General features: G+C 31.8%; 2 protein-coding genes across 3 annotated transcripts in view; one reads left to right on the top strand and one right to left on the bottom strand.

Annotated features, from left to right (window-relative positions):
• The window catches only part of Brf (Brf RNA polymerase III subunit), a 132252-nt gene that overhangs the window by 22887 nt on the left and 89849 nt on the right, over nt 1-19516 (bottom strand). The window lies entirely within an intron of this gene.
• lute (BTB/POZ domain containing protein 3 lute) overlaps nt 9447-19516 on the top strand; it is an 88152-nt gene continuing 78082 nt past the window's right edge. The window contains exon 1 of one of the 2 annotated variants that reach the window (XM_075291942.1): nt 9447-10160. The gene's annotated coding sequence lies outside the window, so the exon portion shown is untranslated. The remainder of the gene's footprint in view (nt 10161-19516) is intronic. The other variant, XM_075291943.1, reaches the window with a different exon arrangement.

The following is a 19516-nucleotide window of genomic DNA, read 5'->3' as shown; positions in this document are numbered from 1 at the left end:
TTATTTCTATAGAAAATTTCGTCGAAATTTTATTTCTATAGAAAATTTCGTCTAAATTTTATTTCTATATAAAATTTCGTCGAAATTTTATTTCTATAGAAAATTTCGTCGAAATTCTATTTCTGTAGAAACTTTCATCCAAAATCTTATTTCTACGGAAAATTTCGACGAAATGTTTTATATAGAAAATTTCGCAAGTATTTGTTTAATAGAAAATATAATCGAAATTTTATTTCTATAGAAAATTTGGTCGAAATTTAATTTCTATAGAGTTTGTCGAAATTTTATTTCGACAAAAATGTTTTCTATAGATGATATAGATCATCGAAAATTTTATTTATTTCTATAGACAATTTCCAAGAAATTTTATTTATTTATTTAATTTACCAGCGGTCATTTGGACAAAATGTTGATAGAATTCAATCATTAGATCTCTAGTATTCAAAACAAAAATTAACATTATTAATAAATCAAAAATAAATCAAATCCTAGAAATTTTATTTCCATAAAAAATTTCCTTTTGTTGTTTTTGATTTCAGCTTAAAATCATACATTTACTAAACTACAAGTGTAGCTTAACCAACAGAGAAAAAGAATTTCCTTAATTCTTTTTTTAACTTCTATGGAAATTTCATAGAAATTTTACTGCTATAAAAAATTTCCCAGAACACATCACATTTTATAGAAAATTTTTCCAAATTTTGCATCTATAAAAATTTCTTCCAAATTTAATTTTTATAGGCAATTTTATCCAAAATATTATTTCTATAGAAATTTTCGTCCATATTTTATTTCCATATAAAATTTTATCTAAATTTTGTTTCTGTAGAAATTTTCGTAAAATTTTATTTCTATACAAAATTTCCTAGAATTTTATTAAAAAAATGCCTAAAAATTGTATTTCTATAAAAAATTACCTAGAAATTTTACTTCTATAAAAAGTTTCCGAGAAATTTTATTTCTATAAAAAATTCTAAAAATTTTACTTTATAAAAAGTTTCATAGAAAATTAACTTCTATAAACTATTTCCTAGAAATTAAAAGAAAAGTTCCTATAAATTTAATTTCAATAGAAATATTGTCGAAATTTTATTTCTATAGAAAATTTTGTCTAAATTTTACTTCTATAATAAATTTAATCCAAAATATTATTTCTATAGACAATTTTATTTCTGTAGAAAATTTCGTCGAAAAAATCCTAGAAAATTCATTCCTATCAAAAATATTCATGAAATTTTATTTCTATAAAAAATACCTAGAAATTTTAAAAAGTTTCCTAGAAAATTTATTTCTATAAAAATTTTTCTTGAAATATAAACAATTTCCTATAAATTAAATGTCTACATTAAAATTCTTCCAAATTTTATTTCTATAGAAAATATTTTTCAAATATTATTTTAATAGCAAATTTCATCGACATTTTATTTCTAAAGACAATTTTCTACCATTTTTATACCCTGTGCCACACTGTGGAACAGGGTATTATAAGTTAGTGCATATGTTTGTAACACCCAGAACGAGACGAGATAGACACATGGTGTCTTTGGCAATAATGCTCGGGGTGGTTCCCTGAGTCGATATAACCATGTCCGTCTGTCCGTCTGTCCGTCTTTCCGTCCGTCCGTCCGTCCTTCTGTTTGTGAACACATTTTTGCGATCAAAGTCTAGGTCGCAGTTTAAGTCCAATCGACTTCAAATTTGGTACATGTTCCTGTTTTGGGTCAGAATAGAACCCTATTGATTTTGGAAGAAATCGGTTCAGATTTAGATATAGCTCCCATATATATCTTTCGCCCGATATTGACTAATATGGTCCTAGAAGCCAGAGTTTTGGCCCAATTTGGTTGAAATTTTGCACTAGAAGTACAATTAGTAGTGTAGTCATGTGTGCCAAATTTGGTTGAAATCGGTTCAGATTTAGATATAGCTCCCATATATATCTTTTGCCCGATATGGACTAATATGGTCCTAGAAGCCAGAGTTTTGGCCCAATTTGGTTGAAATTTTGCACTAGAAGTACAATTAGTAGTGTAGTCATGTGTGCCAAATTTTGGTACAAATCGGTTCAGATTTAATATAGCTCCCATATATATCTTTCGAAAAGTTGTAAAAATGACTCTAATTCTCCTAAACTTCTAATACATATATATCGAGCGATAAATCATAAATAAAAGTTTGTGAAGTTTCCTTAAAATTGCTTCATATTTAAACCTTTCCCATATTTTTTTACTATTATTGTGTTTCACCCTAGTGCATTAGCCGACTTAAATTTTGAGTCTATAGAATTTGTAGAAGTCTATCAAATTCTGTCCAGATCGAGTGATATCTAAATGTTCGTATTTGGGACAAACCTTTATATATAGCCCCCAACACATTTTACGGATGTGATATGGTATCGAAAATTTAGATCTACAAAGTGGTGCAGGGTATAATATAGTCGTCCCCGCCCGACTTTAGACTTTCCTTACTTCTTTTTTACTAACATAGTGTTCCACCCTAGTGCATTAGCCGACTTAAATTTGAAGTCTATAGATTTTGTAGAAGTCTATCAAATTCTGTCCAGATCGAGTGATATTTAAATGTATGTATTTGGGACAAACCTTTATATATAGCCCCCAACACATTTGATGGATGTGATAAGGTATCGAAAATTTAGATCTACAAAGTGGTGCAGGGTATAATTTAGTCGGCCCGCCCGACTTTAGACGACCAAAAAAACTATTTCCTCCATTGAAAAAATTCTAAAAATTTTACTTTATAAAAAGTTTCATAGAAAATTAACTTCTATAAACTATTTCCTAGAAATTAAAAGAAAAGTTCCTATAAATTTAATTTCAATAGAAATATTGTCGAAATTTTATTTCTATAGAAAATTTTGTCTAAATTTTACTTCTATAATAAATTTAATCCAAAATATTATTTCTATAGACAATTTTATTTCTGTAGAAAATTTCGTCGAAAAAATCCTAGAAAATTCATTCCTATCAAAAATATTCATGAAATTTTATTTCTATAAAAAATACCTAGAAATTTTAAAAAGTTTCCTAGAAAATTTATTTCTATAAAAATTTTTCTTGAAATATAAACAATTTCCTATAAATTAAATGTCTACATTAAAATTCTTCCAAATTTTATTTCTATAGAAAATATTTTTCAAATATTATTTTAATAGCAAATTTCATCGACATTTTATTTCTAAAGACAATTTTCTACCATTTTTATACCCTGTGCCACACTGTGGAACAGGGTATTATAAGTTAGTGCATATGTTTGTAACACCCAGAACGAGACGAGATAGACACATGGTGTCTTTGGCAATAATGCTCGGGGTGGTTCCCTGAGTCGATATAACCATGTCCGTCTGTCCGTCTGTCCGTCTTTCCGTCCGTCCGTCCGTCCTTCTGTTTGTGAACACATTTTTGCGATCAAAGTCTAGGTCGCAGTTTAAGTCCAATCGACTTCAAATTTGGTACATGTTCCTGTTTTGGGTCAGAATAGAACCCTATTGATTTTGGAAGAAATCGGTTCAGATTTAGATATAGCTCCCATATATATCTTTCGCCCGATATTGACTAATATGGTCCTAGAAGCCAGAGTTTTGGCCCAATTTGGTTGAAATTTTGCACTAGAAGTACAATTAGTAGTGTAGTCATGTGTGCCAAATTTGGTTGAAATCGGTTCAGATTTAGATATAGCTCCCATATATATCTTTTGCCCGATATGGACTAATATGGTCCTAGAAGCCAGAGTTTTGGCCCAATTTGGTTGAAATTTTGCACTAGAAGTACAATTAGTAGTGTAGTCATGTGTGCCAAATTTTGGTACAAATCGGTTCAGATTTAATATAGCTCCCATATATATCTTTCGAAAAGTTGTAAAAATGACTCTAATTCTCCTAAACTTCTAATACATATATATCGAGCGATAAATCATAAATAAAAGTTTGTGAAGTTTCCTTAAAATTGCTTCATATTTAAACCTTTCCCATATTTTTTTACTATTATTGTGTTTCACCCTAGTGCATTAGCCGACTTAAATTTTGAGTCTATAGAATTTGTAGAAGTCTATCAAATTCTGTCCAGATCGAGTGATATCTAAATGTTCGTATTTGGGACAAACCTTTATATATAGCCCCCAACACATTTTACGGATGTGATATGGTATCGAAAATTTAGATCTACAAAGTGGTGCAGGGTATAATATAGTCGTCCCCGCCCGACTTTAGACTTTCCTTACTTCTTTTTTACTAACATAGTGTTCCACCCTAGTGCATTAGCCGACTTAAATTTGAAGTCTATAGATTTTGTAGAAGTCTATCAAATTCTGTCCAGATCGAGTGATATTTAAATGTATGTATTTGGGACAAACCTTTATATATAGCCCCCAACACATTTGATGGATGTGATAAGGTATCGAAAATTTAGATCTACAAAGTGGTGCAGGGTATAATTTAGTCGGCCCGCCCGACTTTAGACGACCAAAAAAACTATTTCCTCCATTGAAATTTATTTTCTATAGAAAATATTAGAGAGAAACTAAATGGCTTTATAAAAACGTTTCTTTAGAAACTTCAGTTAATATATAACTTCTATGAGTTAATTTAACAAGTTCGAAATTCATTTCATGACCATAAACTCTCTGTACAAATTTTGCAACTGATTTGAGTTGAATGAATTTATTCTCTCTTAAGACTTAAGACCTTCTTCGATAGTCGAATGTGATTGAATTTAGTTGATATCTTTGGTTAATATTTAATTCTGAATGTTAACATAGGTCAATAAATGACTACGTCATACCAAGGCCATTTGCTTTAATCTATGGCAACAACTTAGTTCTAGCCATGAGTTTACAACTAAGCTGATGGATGCTTGCTGTGGTATTTCATATTCTCTCGTTCGCCGTTGTCTGTTTGGTTCAGACTCTGCAACCCGGCATTAGAAGTTTAAATGAAAATAAAACTCGAAATTTTAGTTCAAGATTTTGTCTACAAGCAAACATATTTTGTGCGTCTACATTAGATTCTACTCTACTCGAAGACTGTAGATTCATGATCGGCTTTTTTCAGAGCGCACATTAGTGGTTTAGACCAGAATAAATACATGGCGTGAATAACAACCATTGACAATTTTAAACGTGACCATGAAAATTATTTTTTGGTAATGATAAAAAGATTCTTAGTTGTTTTATACTTTACGTTAATATTGGAAAGCTTTTTGTTTTATATACTTGAACCAAACAACATAAATGAATTTAACAGATTGTCGCCAATCGTTTTTATCCAGTCTGACGTTCAAGAAAATGCAACATGTCTTGTGACCATTGGAAATGTGGACATCTTGGATAGGGATTCTAAATTATATATTATTTGCGTTCATATTTGTCATTAGAATGAAATCAAAAGTAACATCAAATTTTAGAATCAGTTTAGATTTAGTCGATTTGGCTACTTTTGACATGAATTATAAACTTCAAACGACCGACAAAGCCATCACACGATTCACGAAAGTGGCTCTGCAGTAATTTGGTCCATTCCTGGCGAAGCACTGTCGACACTTTGGTATTTTTTAGTACCAGTCCTGAGATTTTGATGGCCATTGTGCGGTACAAATGAGCGCTTTGAATGCGGTGCTGATAAGTCCTGTTGGCATTTGTCTGCCCAGGATTTTAATACTGTATTTACGATGGTTGCCTTTTACATTTCGGGACTAGAGAACAAGAACAAATATTAATCATCGAAAATCGCTTTATGTTTTTTTAAATATTCCCCATTAGGACTTAGACTGTCTGCTCCATACGCGTTATAAGCACGGTTGCCACAAAAATGGTAGATTTTTTACTGTTTGGTAGATTGGTAGAGTTCTTGATATTTTGATAGATTTTGCAAACTATTCCTCTCTAACTAAGAGGTACTTCATAAATTTTCTATAGATATACCGTTTGACTAAATTTTCTATAAAAAATAAAATTTTGACAAAATTTGTCTATAAAAAGTAAAATTTTGTCCAAATTTTCTACAGAAATATAATTTTGACAAAATCTTATAAGAAATAAAATTTTGACAAAATTTTCTATAATAATAAAATTTTGACAAAATTTTCTATAGAAACACATTTTTGACAAAATTTTTTATAGAAATATAATTTTGACAAAATCTTCTAAGAAATAAAATTTTGACAACATCTTCTATAGAAATAAAATTTTGACAAAATTTTCTATAGAAATAAAATTTTAACAAAATTTTCTATAGAAATACAATTTTGACAAAATTTTCTATAGAAATAAAGTTTTGACAAAATTTTCTATAGAAATAAAATTTTGACAAGAATTTCTATAAAAAATTAAATTTTGACAAAATTTTCTATAGAAATAAAATTTTTACAAGAATGTCTATAAAAAATTAAATTTTGACAAAATTTTCTATACAAATAAAATTTTGACAAAATATTCTACAGAAATAAAATTTCGACAAAATCTTCTATAGAAATAAAATCTTGACAAAATTTTCTATAGAAATATAATTGGGACAAAATTTTCTATAGAAATATCATTTTGACAAAATTTTCTTTAGAAATATCATTTTGACAAAATTTTCTATACAAAAAAAATTTGACAAAATTTTCTATAATAATAAAATTTTGAAAACATTTACTATAGAAATAAAATATTGACAAAATTTTCTATAGAAATAAAATTTTTGACAAATTTTCTATAGAAATAAAATTTTGACAAAATTTTCTATAGAAATATAATTTTGACAAAATTTTCTATAGAAATAAAATTTTGACAAATTTTTTTATAGAAATAAAATTTTCTATAGAAATATAATTTTGACAAAATTTTCTATAGAACTACAATTTTGACAAAATTTTCTATAGAAATACAATTTTGACAAAATTTTCTACAGTAATAAAATATGGACAACATTTTATATAGATATTAAATTTTGACAAAATTTTCTATGGAAATAAAATTTTGCAAAGTAATATTTTTTTTGGTAGTTTTGTGGTAAAATGTTCTCCAAATTAGATAAATTAGTTTTGGGTAGATAGATTTTGCAAAATATTCCTATCCAACTAAGAGGTACTTCATAAATTTTCTATAGAAATAAAATTTTGACAAAATTTTCTATAGAAATAAAATTTTGACAAAATTTTCTATAGAAATAAAATGTTGACAAAATTTTCTATAGAAATATAATCTTGACAAAATTTTCTACAGAAATAAAATTTTGACACAAATTTTTACATATATTTTTATATTACATATATTTTTTGACAAAATTTTATATAGAAATAAAATTTTTAAAACATTTTTATCGAAGTAGAATTTTAACAAAATAAAATAAAATTTTTAAAATTTTGACAAAATTTTCTATAGAAATAAAATTTTACAAAATTTTCTACAGAAATAAAATATGGACAAAATTTTATATAGATATTAAATTTTGACAAAATTTTCTATGGAAATAAAATTTTGCAAAGTAATATTTTTTTTGTTTGGTAGTTTTGTGGTAAAATTTTCTCCAAATTTTGGTTGATTATTTTTGGCCCGAGTGGCAACCGTGGTTATGAGTCACCTTAGCACATCGCCACCGTGGTGCAATGGCTACCCATGCATGCACGGGGGTCATGGGTTCAATGTCAGTTCCGACCAAACACCAAAAACAATTTGCAGCGCCCGTGGACGAAACCGTGAACATTCCGTTTTGATTTTTCATGAACGTTTCCGTTTCATTTTGTTACCGTCCGTTCACGATTTTGGAACGTAATTTTTTCTATTAGTGTACAGTCGACTGCTTTTTACTTTCGGGCCTATACGCCATCAAAAAACATCGCTTCTGTAACATATACCCCAAACATATTTTGCTGCAAGCATATAAATTTTCAGGATTGGTCCAAACAAAATATTGTTTATATTGTTCAAACATATTATGTTTTAACTTAAGGCATATACTGGTCGTAAAAATTTTTAATGAAATTTTCTTTGTGTGGATATATGTTAAAGGTGACTCTGTCTAAACACACACACACACACACACACACACATATATATATATATATATATATATATATATATATATATATATATATATATATATATATATATATATATATATATATATATATATATATATATATATATATATATATATATATATATATATATATATATATATATATATATATATATATATATATATATATATATATATATATATATATATATAGGTTATTTCCAAATTAATATATGTTTGCATCTAAGCATATTATATTTACAAACATTTTATGTCCCAAACATAATATGTTCTAACATATTAACTATGCTAGTTTATGAACATTATATGCTTTGCACTTAAAAATATTGTGTTAAAAAATTTGAGTTCCAAACATACCATTTTTACACCAAAACATATGAAAAGCAGTATTTTTCGTCCGTGTATGCGTAGACCCACGATTGTCCAATCCCGAAATATAACAGTCATCCCCCGTAGAAAATTTTTCCGATAATGATCGGCATATTTTTACCCCACAGTCAATGAATACGAGCAGGGAGCGACCATCGGTTGTTACGGCGTTCTACACCAATATAATCGGCGGCGCTTGAGTTTTGGTAGCCCCAGAAGGTGTCGAGTTTCAGCTGAACTCTTTGCCTAGTAAAAACGATCCTTTTGTTTATTCACAAACTGCTCAATTTGAAATGACTTTTCATCAAAGAAAACCAAATTCAGTAACTTTGGTGAAAACGAAACAACTGCATGGCTTTTTCCAGTATGCCCTTTTTTGTGGCATCGGTAAGCCCTTGCACTTTCTGGAACTTCAATGACTTTAATCCAAGATCATTTTTCAATAGGTATCGCAGTCGTCCTCGCGATATGTTCACGAGCAAGTTTTCTACCAATGTGGCGTGGATTCCCATCAAATATTGCCTTCATTTTTTGGATTATTTCGTCGGTGTTGTTACAGTCTTTTCGTCCACTTTTTGAACGCGATTCAACACTGCCAGTATCCCGGTAACAAGCAATTTAAATGCTGAGGAGCTCTAATGATAAAATAAACTGACACTGCAATAAATTTGTTATTAATTTGCGGTTAAGAAATGATAGCAACCTTAAATTGGTTGCAATACATATCAGCTACCCTGTATAAGGTTTATGGAATCTTATGTAAAATTTTACTTGCATTCTAAACAGAATGACAAAGCGTGTATGCAAGAGGGCATAAAAATAGTAAACAAAAATTTAAATAATTATTATTTGCTGCTACACCATTGCCATAATCAAGACATAAAACAAAATCGCCAAAATTGCTGAGAGAGCAGAGCTTAACTCTGCTGGGGAGAGCAGAGCAAGGCCGAATAACATTGGTTGTATGTTAAACAAACTATTAGGCCGAAACTCAAAGTGAAGCTTAATATGAGCAACTGTTGTTGATGTTGGCGAGCATAACGAAAACGAACGTTGAGTTGTAAACAACATTTTCTTCGGTCAATTCGACCACAGAGCGTCATCGAGAGTATAGCGAACGCGTGCAAAAAGAAGTCTCCTAGACCAAGCGATCAAATCACAGATAAACAGATGATGGTGGTGATCCATAAGTAAAACTAAAGAAAGAGGCCTAAACTCAAAACAAAACAGCACTCAGAAAGTGGCCAATAGATGACGGTTGCACGTAATTAAAATAAAACCGCGACGGTAAAAAGTAAATAAAGAAAAAGTTTATATGACAAAAAATAAACACAATAGCAAAATAAAGTGTAAAAATAATTTGCCAAAAATGTGTACATTTTAATTGTGTTTGTTGTGGATTTTACTTTTGAAAAAAAAAATCTCAATTCGTTCTATATTTCAAATGGTTAGGGATGTTGAAGTACCATTCCAAGGTTGAAGTGTTACTGTTTTGCAATGTCATCATTAGTGGATGGGTGTAAAATTCACCAAAAGAAATGCTATCATCGTTAAAAAAAATAATTTCATTTCAAAAGTGCTTCAAGTGATCAATATATAAAATTATGGAATTTGCAAAGTAAAATGTAAACGAGTGAAAATATATGAGCCGATTTATATGATTATCATCAAATGTTCATATTTGTGTTCTTGTAGTTCACGCCACCTTCAATGATTTATAAGTGCAGATCAACTTAATTTGGAGCAAAAAGCGGAGGTGAGTTAAATTGAAGTAAAAATATTTCACACGAATGTGATGATACTGTCTTATAGTAAAATAGGCTGATCCATTTATGCTGACCTTCTTTTAAAAGTTAATTCCAATTCAAACCTACAGTTTATAATATATGTGCAACAATTATGGCATGGGTTATCATTTTTGCGAATGTCAACAGTTGTAAAATATTCAAGTCAAAATTTTAAAAATTATAGTTATATATAATATATAATTATATATATAATATATTAATTATATATAATTATAGTTAAATTCCAAATTTTCAAAAGTTAAAAAATATAAAGCCAAAGCTATTTTTCTAAAACTTTTAAGAAACGAAAAAATAGTTTTTGATCTGATTAACCACAATTTTCATGAAGCTCCGTTAGTACTACACTGAAGCATGGAGCATGCCAGTTACAAACTTAACAGCTTAAACTTTTTCAATTAAAGTTAACCGGAGAGAAGATATTTGCAATTTACTTTCAGTTAACTCACAGGTAAAGCCTAACGGAGCTACAACAAGTCTTGGGCTGCTAGAAACCGAAGTATTTTAAGACCCCAAATAGGTGTGCCAAATATGGTGTGTATTGGTCCATGTTTTTATACCCTTCCGAGACCCGTCGTTTAATACACCGATCGTCTTAAATTCTGAGTCGATTTAGCTATGTCCGTCTGTCTGTCTGTTCATGTATTTTTGTGTGCAAAGTAGAGGTATGCACGTGACACGAAATTGTCGTGACTCACGAAAATTTTCGTGATTCGTGAGTCACGCTCATGACAACAGCGTGAGTGTGCGTGATTAACAAAATGTCGTGCGTGAGCGTGATTAACAAACCAAAATGTCGTGCGTGAGCGTGAGTCACGAAAATAATATCTTCGTGAGTGTCCATGAGTAACGAATTACACTCACGAAAATATTCCTACTCACCAACACTGGTAGAAAAAGTTTCATTATATTAATGAAATGTGTCATTAAAATTGAGCCAATGAAACAAATTCATTGATATAACGAAATTTTTCGTTATTATAACGAATTTTCTGTTATTCAACGAAACGTTTCGTACTATTAACGAACATTTTCATTGTCTTAATGAAAATTTTTCGTTGTATCAATGAAAAATTTTCGTTGGCTCAATTTTAATGAAATTTTCTTTGTGTGAACATAAAACGCTTGAGAGTTAAATTCAGTTACAATTTTAGTGACACCTGGGATGTTAAGAGTTTAATAACACTCTCGATTTTAATAATGCTCATGTTTTCAGACACTTCGATAAGGTAAATTAATCATAAAATTATTCGTGAGTCATGATATTTTTCGTGAGTCACGGTATTTTTCGTGAGTCACGACGTTTTCGTGCGTGAGTACAAATTTTCTTTTCGTGAGTGTGCGTGAGCGTGAGTCCTACCAGAAAATATCGTGAGTGAGTGTGCGTGAGTATGATTTTTCAGTCGTGAGTGTGCGTGAGTAAACCATTACTCACGTGCACACCTCTAATGCAAAGTACGGGTCGCAGTTTAAGTCCGATCGTCCTCATCTTTGGCATAGGGTGTTTTTTCGGGACAAAGGCCATCGCTATTGATTTTGCAAAAAATCGGTTCAGATTTAGTTATAGTTGCCATATATATTTATCACCGATCTGGTCATAATTGGCGTGTTTATCAGCCGATCTTCTTCAAATTCCGTACATCCGAATATTTTTTGAGTTTCGAAATATCAGCCAAATCGGTTCAGATTTCGATATAGCTCCCATATATATCTTTGGCCCGATATGCGCTTATATGGTTCCAGAAGCCAGAGTTTTACCGTGATTTGTCCGCAATTTTTTACAAGAAGTAGAATTGATATTGTCGTCAATTGTGACAAATTTAGTTGAAATCTGTTCACATATCTTTCGCCCGATTTAGGCTCATATGACCACAGAGGCCAAAGTTTACGTGAAAGTTTGCACAGAGAATTGAAATTCTGCCAATGCTTGCTAAATTTGTTTGAAATGGGTTTAATTTAGATATACAGTGACTCACACGTCTAACGAGACGCGTGCAACTTCAAATTAAAATTTATGATATAAAGGGTGGTTAAAATTTCAAGGGCCGATGTTGATGTTGAATAAAACACAAACCATTTAGGAAATTATTGTAATTTTATTTTATTATGATATATTGGTATTACTCAATTATGTATGGAGCAAAATATCGGCCAAATGGGCGCCGCGACCTCGGTGGCACACCTTCATCCGATGGTCCAAATTTTCGATGAGGCATAATGGCGGTTCTATGCCGTTAATGTGCCGAATTATCTCATCCATTAGCTCTTGAATTGTTGCTGGCTTATCGACGTACACCTTTTCTTTCAAATAACCCCAAAGAAAAAAGTCCAACGGTGTCAAATCACATGATCATGGCGGCCAATTGACATCGCCATAACGTGAGATAACACGGCCATTGAATTTGTTGCGCAAAAGAGCCACTGTTTCGTTAGCTGTGTAGCAAGTGACACCGTCCTGCTGAAACCACATATCGTCCACATCCATATCTTCCAATTCGAGCCATAAAAAGTTCGTTATCATCTCACGATAGCGAACACCATTCACAGGCCTGACCGGCCTCATTTTGGAAAAAATACGGCCCGATGATGCCGCCAGCCCATAAACCGCACCAAACAGTCACTCATTGTCGGTGCATTGGCTTTTCGATAATCACTCTTGGATTCTCATTCGCCCGAATGCGGCAATTCTGTTTATTGACGAATCCACTGAGGTGAAAATGTGCCTCATCACTGAAGATGATTTTTTTCGAAAATTGATCATCCACTGTTGCCATTTCTTGGAACCATTTAACGCGTTGTTGGATTGTGTATCTCTCCATGGTTCAAATTGAGTAAGTCTGAAATAGAGAAATGTCAAATAAAATTCGGAAAAAAAACTTGACGTTTAGGTGTGGTTCACATTCAACATCGGCCCTTACAATTTAACCACCCTTTATATATGTGGAAAATAGACATAATTTATTATTATTATTATACACAATCTCAATATTGTCGAGCACGTTTGGCATGAAATTGTACGAAAAATTTACCAAATGGGCATTCCAATGTCCAGGAGCTCAAGTCATCTATTTTGGAAGCATGGATCAATATGGATCCTCAAATTTGCAAAAATCTTGTGTCTTCAATACCAAAGAGGCTATATGCTGTAATATCTGCTAAAGGATATGCGACAAAATACTAATAATAATACGCTTTTTGAATAATCCGGTTAGATGTGTGGAATGAATTTCATACTTTTTGTTACATTTTTTAAATTTATATATTAAGAGTGTGCCTTTTTGCTTTATAATAGAATAATAAAAATTTTGTTTATTTAGGTGTATCATTTTACCCATAAATCTAAATTTTTCACAGAGATTTGATAAAATTAAACCTAACATTGATAACGTCCAGTTAGACGTGTGAGTCACTGTAGGTCCCATATATATCTGTCGCCCGATTTAGACTCATATGACCATAGAGGCCAAAGTTTTACTCCGATTTATGTGAGGCTATTCACTATCTATGCACTAATAGAAAAAGTTTCGTTATATTTACGAAATGTGTCGTTAAAAGTCAGCCAATGAAACAAATTCGTTAATACAATGAAATTTTCCGTTATTATAACGAATTTTCTGTCAATCAACGTAATGTTTCGTACTATTAACGAATATTTTCATTGTATTAATGGAAATGTTTCATTATGACAATGAAAATTTTTCGTTGGCTGACTTTTAATGAAATTTTCTTTGTGTGTGCCAAATTTGGTTAAATCGGTTCAGATTTAGATATAGCTCCAATATATATCTTTCGCCCGATTTAGATTCATATAACAACTGGAGACCAAATTCTCATTTCTACACTAATAGAAAAAGTTACGTTATACTAACGAAATTTGTCGTTAAAAGTCAGCCAACGAAACGAATTCGTTAATACAACGAATTTTTTCGTTAATATAACGAATTTTCTGCAAATCAACGTAAAATTTCGTACTATTAACGAATATTTTCATTGTAGTAATGAAAATGTTTCGTTATATCAATGAAAATTTTTCGTTGGCTGACTTTTAATGAAATTTTCTTTGTGTGTATTTACTTGAAATTCTGCACTAAGAGTATAATTAAGATTTTAGCATTATGTACCGAATTTAGTTCAAATTGGTATAGATTTGGATACAGCTCCCATATATGTAGGTCTGAATTTTACAGTAATTGATTTTATTTTACTGTGAAAAAAAAGTAATCGAATTGATCGAATTTTAGATAAAGCGCCATATATTCTTCCGATTTAGGACAAAAAGCACAACGTTCGCTGTCGTCAACTTTTCACAGAAGATTTAGATAAGGTTCCGGCTGTTGACCACCTATCTTGGTGAAATGTAGCCAATATCCTAGTGAAATCACCACTGCTAAGGAGCACAAATAAAAATTCCTTAAATTGTCCTATACCTCTAATACGTATGTATCACTGGATAAATCATAAATTCACTTTTGTGCAATAAAATTTCTTTAGCTTAATATTTCCCATATTTTTTACTTAATTCAGGGCGTTAGTTGATTTAAATTTAAATTCAATAGATTTTGTAGAAGTTTAAAAATGTTTCTCCAAATCGGTTCTGATCCAACTATTTGTATATGGGAATGTAAACTTTTATATAGCTCCCAACAAATTTGAAGGTGTTGATGTGGTATCAACAACTTTGGTCTACATAGTGGTGAAGGGTATAATATAGTCCGCCCCGCCCGACGTTAGACTTTACTAACTCGTTTTTTTTTTTTTTTTTTTTTTTTATAACCCTCATATAGACCGATCTTCCAATTTGACTTCTTGGGCTTCTACACACCTCAATTTTTATCCGATGGATATCTAGAGGTATATTAGATCCTATAGGTATGCCAAATATGTGTGTGTATCGGTCAATGCTTTGGTACAGCCCCCATATAGACAGATCTCCCGATTTAACTTCGTGGACTTCTAGAAATCGCAATTTTTATCGGATTTTCCTGAAAATAGATGCAGTCTGGCTACACACGAAAATTTTCGTGACTCACGTGTGAGTCGTTAAAGTGCGTGAGCTTGAGTCCTACCAAAATATGTCGTGCGTGAGAGTTTTCCGTCATGAGTGTGCGTGAACGTGAGTAAAAAATTACTTACGTGCACACTTCTACTCCAGCTGACCGTTCGAAAATTTTCGTTGGCTGAATTTTAATGAAATTTTCTTTGTGTGCAGTACGTGTGCTTGGCTAAGTAATAAATTACCGTTTTCGGACATTTATAATTCGTCTATAGAAGACGGTGTTCGGAAATTCATCACGCAAACTCAACAAATCATTTTCTTTCTGTCAGTCACAGAAATAAAAAATTCGGGAAAATGTTTCCAATAATTGAGTATCAAGCAAGTATATACGGCCGTAAGTTCGACCAGGCCGAATCTTATGTACCCTCCACAATGGATTGCGTAGAAACTTTTACGAAAGACTGTCATCCACAATCGAATTACTTGGGTATGGTATCTTAAAACTTCTTAACATCGTTTTCTAAATTGTGAGTTAGTCCATACGTGGTAGAGAGCCAGAATTGAAATATGGGGGTCGCTTATATGGGGGCTATATACAATTATGAACTTGATATCGACCAATTTTTTGTGATTGGAGATCGATTTATCTGACCGATAAATTGACCGATATGGACCTAGTTAGGCATGGTTGTTAACGGCCATATACTAGCACAATGTACCAAATTTCAACGGATGAAATTTGCTCCTCCAAGAGGCTCCAAAACCAAATCTCGGGATCGGTTTATATGGAGGCTATATATGATTATGGACTGATATGGACCACTTTTGGCATGGCAGTTAAATATCATATACTACCACCACGCACCAAATTTTAACCAGTTCAGATGAATTTTGGTCTTCCAAGAGGCTCCGGAGGCCAAATCTGGTGATCGCTTTATATGGGGGCTATATAAATTATGGACCGATATGGACCATTTTTTGCATGGTCATTAGAGACCATATACTAATACCATGTACCAAATTTCAGCTGGATCGGATGAAATTTGCTTCTCTTAGAGGCTCCGCAAGCCAAATCGGGGGATCGGTTTATATGGGGGCTATATATAATTATGGAGCGATGTGGACCAATTTTTGCATGGTTGTTAGAGGTCATATGCTGACACGATGTACCAAATTTCAGCCGGATCGGATGAAATTTGTTTCTCTTAGAGTCCACGCAAGCCAAATTTGGGGGTCCGTTTATATGGGGGCTATACATAAAAGTGGACCGATATGGCCCATTTGCAAAGCATCCGACCTACATAAATAACAACTACTTGTGCCAAGTTTTAACGTCGATAGCTTGTCTCGGTTCGGAGCCACCGTGGTGCAATGGTTAGCATGCCCGCCTTGCATACACAAGGTCGTGGGTTCGATTCCTGCTACGACCGAACACCAAAAAGTTTTTCAGCGGTGGATTATCCCACCTCAGTAATGCTGGTGACATTTCTGAGGGTAGCAAAGCTTCTCTAAGTGGTTTCACTGGAATGTAGAACGCCGTTCGGACTCGGCTATAAAAAGGAGGTCCCTTGTCATTGAGCTTAACAAGGAATCGGGCAGCACTCTGTGATAAGAGAGAAGTTCACCACTGTGGTATCACAATGGACTGAATAGTCTAAGTGAGCCTGATACATCGGGCTGCCACATAACCTAACCTAACCTAACCTTCGTTGGGAAGGTGGCGTGATTTCAACAGACGGACGGACATGATCAGATCGACTCAGAATTTCACCACGACCCAGGATATAATTACTTTATGGGGTCTTAGAGCAATATTTCGATGTGTTACAAACGGAATGACAAAGTTAATATACCCACATCCTATGGTGGAGGGTATAATAATATTCAATTAAAAATTTCATTGATTCACCATTTTTTTTTTTTTTTTTTTGATTGAAACAAAAATCTATCACAAAAATTAATAGTATCAATTAAATTTTTTAATTGGATCAATTAATTTTTTAATTGATACTATCATTTCTGTGTTTGAAGACATTTCAATTAAAAATTAATTTGATCAATTAATTTCGTGATTGAACACAAAAAATATTTTTTGTTTGAGTATGATTATAGCAACTTATTTTGTTCAGTTTGAAGCTCGCCAACAGTAACCGGTTGTGTTTTTCCAGCCAATATTACGGCGAAAAATATTTTCGTCAGTACAAAGAAGGACTTTGGTCTTACATGAAAACCAAATAAATTAAGATTTGCGTCCTAGTATAAAGTACTCTGACGCTTATTCACGTCCTAAATATAGCCCTATTACTCTCCGCTTCTTTAGAACCATAAACTGAAGATGAAAAATTACTTCTTGAATAGCGAAAGTACAAATTCTGATTTAACTTGCAAACCGTTTTAGTTATGTTTTTTTTTTTAATTTTTGAAATAATTTCTGTAAGATTATGTTACGGTTCAACTCCATGATGGGATATGAGTTCGAACCGAACCAAGTGTCCCACAAATATGTATCTTTGCTTTGGGTACATACGGATATAAATGACCATGTCGATTCTGTTTTTCTTTTTATGCATATTAAATTGTGTCAAGTTTGAATACAATAATATAGAAGTGTGGACATCGTATAAGGTCTTAAATAAACCTATAAATATGCAATTTAATTTGTAATTAAAGTATCTCATTGATTTCCGACCAAACGAATGCATTACGTCAATAATTTCATTTAAAAATTATATAATTCTCAACTATAAATTGAAGACATTACAGAACAATCCCCAGTAACAGTTACATCAATGACATACGATTATTTTTTGGGTATTACAAGTTTTACTTAACCCTCTAATGCCCCAATTTTTTTTTTTTGCCAGCTGATTAAATTTTCAATGTTAACGACACAAAAGCAAGAAAACTAAACAAGAAAAATGTATACGGTAAAATTCAGTATATGCTGCAAAGTCTCTTGAACACTTTAAACTAAGTTTTATTTTTATTTTACCCAGTTTTGTTGTCTTAAGATGTGTTTTACTAAAAGCTTTCTTATTAAATGAAGCCCGCCTAAAGGCGGGATTGGGCATTAGAGGGTTAATACATAACACTAGTTAACCTTCTATCAGGGCTATACAGTGATTTTATGAATGAACAAATGAAGCGACCTATCGAAACAATGTCATGACTAAATACATATTTAAACATCTAATATATATTCGTAAACCTATATTTATGTATTATGTTAAAGAATAAATTTATTACATTTATTTTATGTCTGTCAGAAGTTCAGTAATTTTATATTTCTATGAACAACAACTAATAAAATTTAAATTTTCTCCATGAACATAATAAGAACCCTGCCTGATTACTAATAAAAACGTATACCCCAAAAAAAATCACATTTTTTTGTCAAAATTCGTTTTTATTATTCAACATAGTTCTCTTCAAGAGCGATACAATTATTATAAAGACCATCCAGTTTCGGCGACCACCTTTTCATTGCAGCCAATTTTTTTCCCTGCGAGCATCCTTTTGAGGTCTGAGAAGAAGAAAAAGTCGCTGGGGCCAGATCTGGAGAATACGGTGGGTGGGGAAGCAATTCGAAGCCCAATTCATGAATTTTTGGCATAGTTCGCAATGACTTGTGGCACGGTGCGTTGTCTTAGTGGAACAACACTTTTTTCTTCTTCATATGGGGCCGTTTTGTCGCGATTTCGACCTTCAAACGCTCCAATAACGCCATATAACATAATAGTCACTACACGCAAAGAAAAAAAAACGTTTGGAAAACGTGTACCGAAAACGTTTTTCTTTTGTTAGAGTTTTTTGAATTGCTTCGAAAATTTTAAACTTTTATCACCAAAAAAATTCGTTTGTTACAAAATTTTTATTTTTTCAATAAAAAAAGTTATTTTTGAAACAACAACACAGTCCATTTCGTTTATATCAATCACTGTTCTTTTCTGACTTTAGGTCTTTAATAAGAAACATTTTACAGTTCAAAATTTAATATACTACAATGTAATGTTGAACATTTTTTCGGAATCTTCCGACCATATCTGGAATATATGTAAAAAAAAAAACTTTGATCGAAGCAGGGATCGAACCCACGACCCTTGGCATGCAAGTCGGACGTAGCAACCACTGCTCCACGGTACCAAACTAAATGTTTGTTTCTGTTAAATAAACTTTGTTTATTCGGTTCGTGGACGCCGCAAGCTATGTTATATAAATATAACTAATATGGATATTTATCTATTGATGACCATAACAGGTTCATAGCTCAGTGGTTAGTGTGTTGGCTTACAAAGTGCATGGTCCGCGGTT

Source organism: Haematobia irritans, chromosome 1, assembly GCF_050003625.1.
Source record: "Haematobia irritans isolate KBUSLIRL chromosome 1, ASM5000362v1, whole genome shotgun sequence".
In the NCBI taxonomy this organism is placed as follows: Eukaryota; Metazoa; Arthropoda; class Insecta; order Diptera; family Muscidae; genus Haematobia; species Haematobia irritans.
This window is presented reverse-complemented; position numbering and strand designations above follow the sequence as displayed.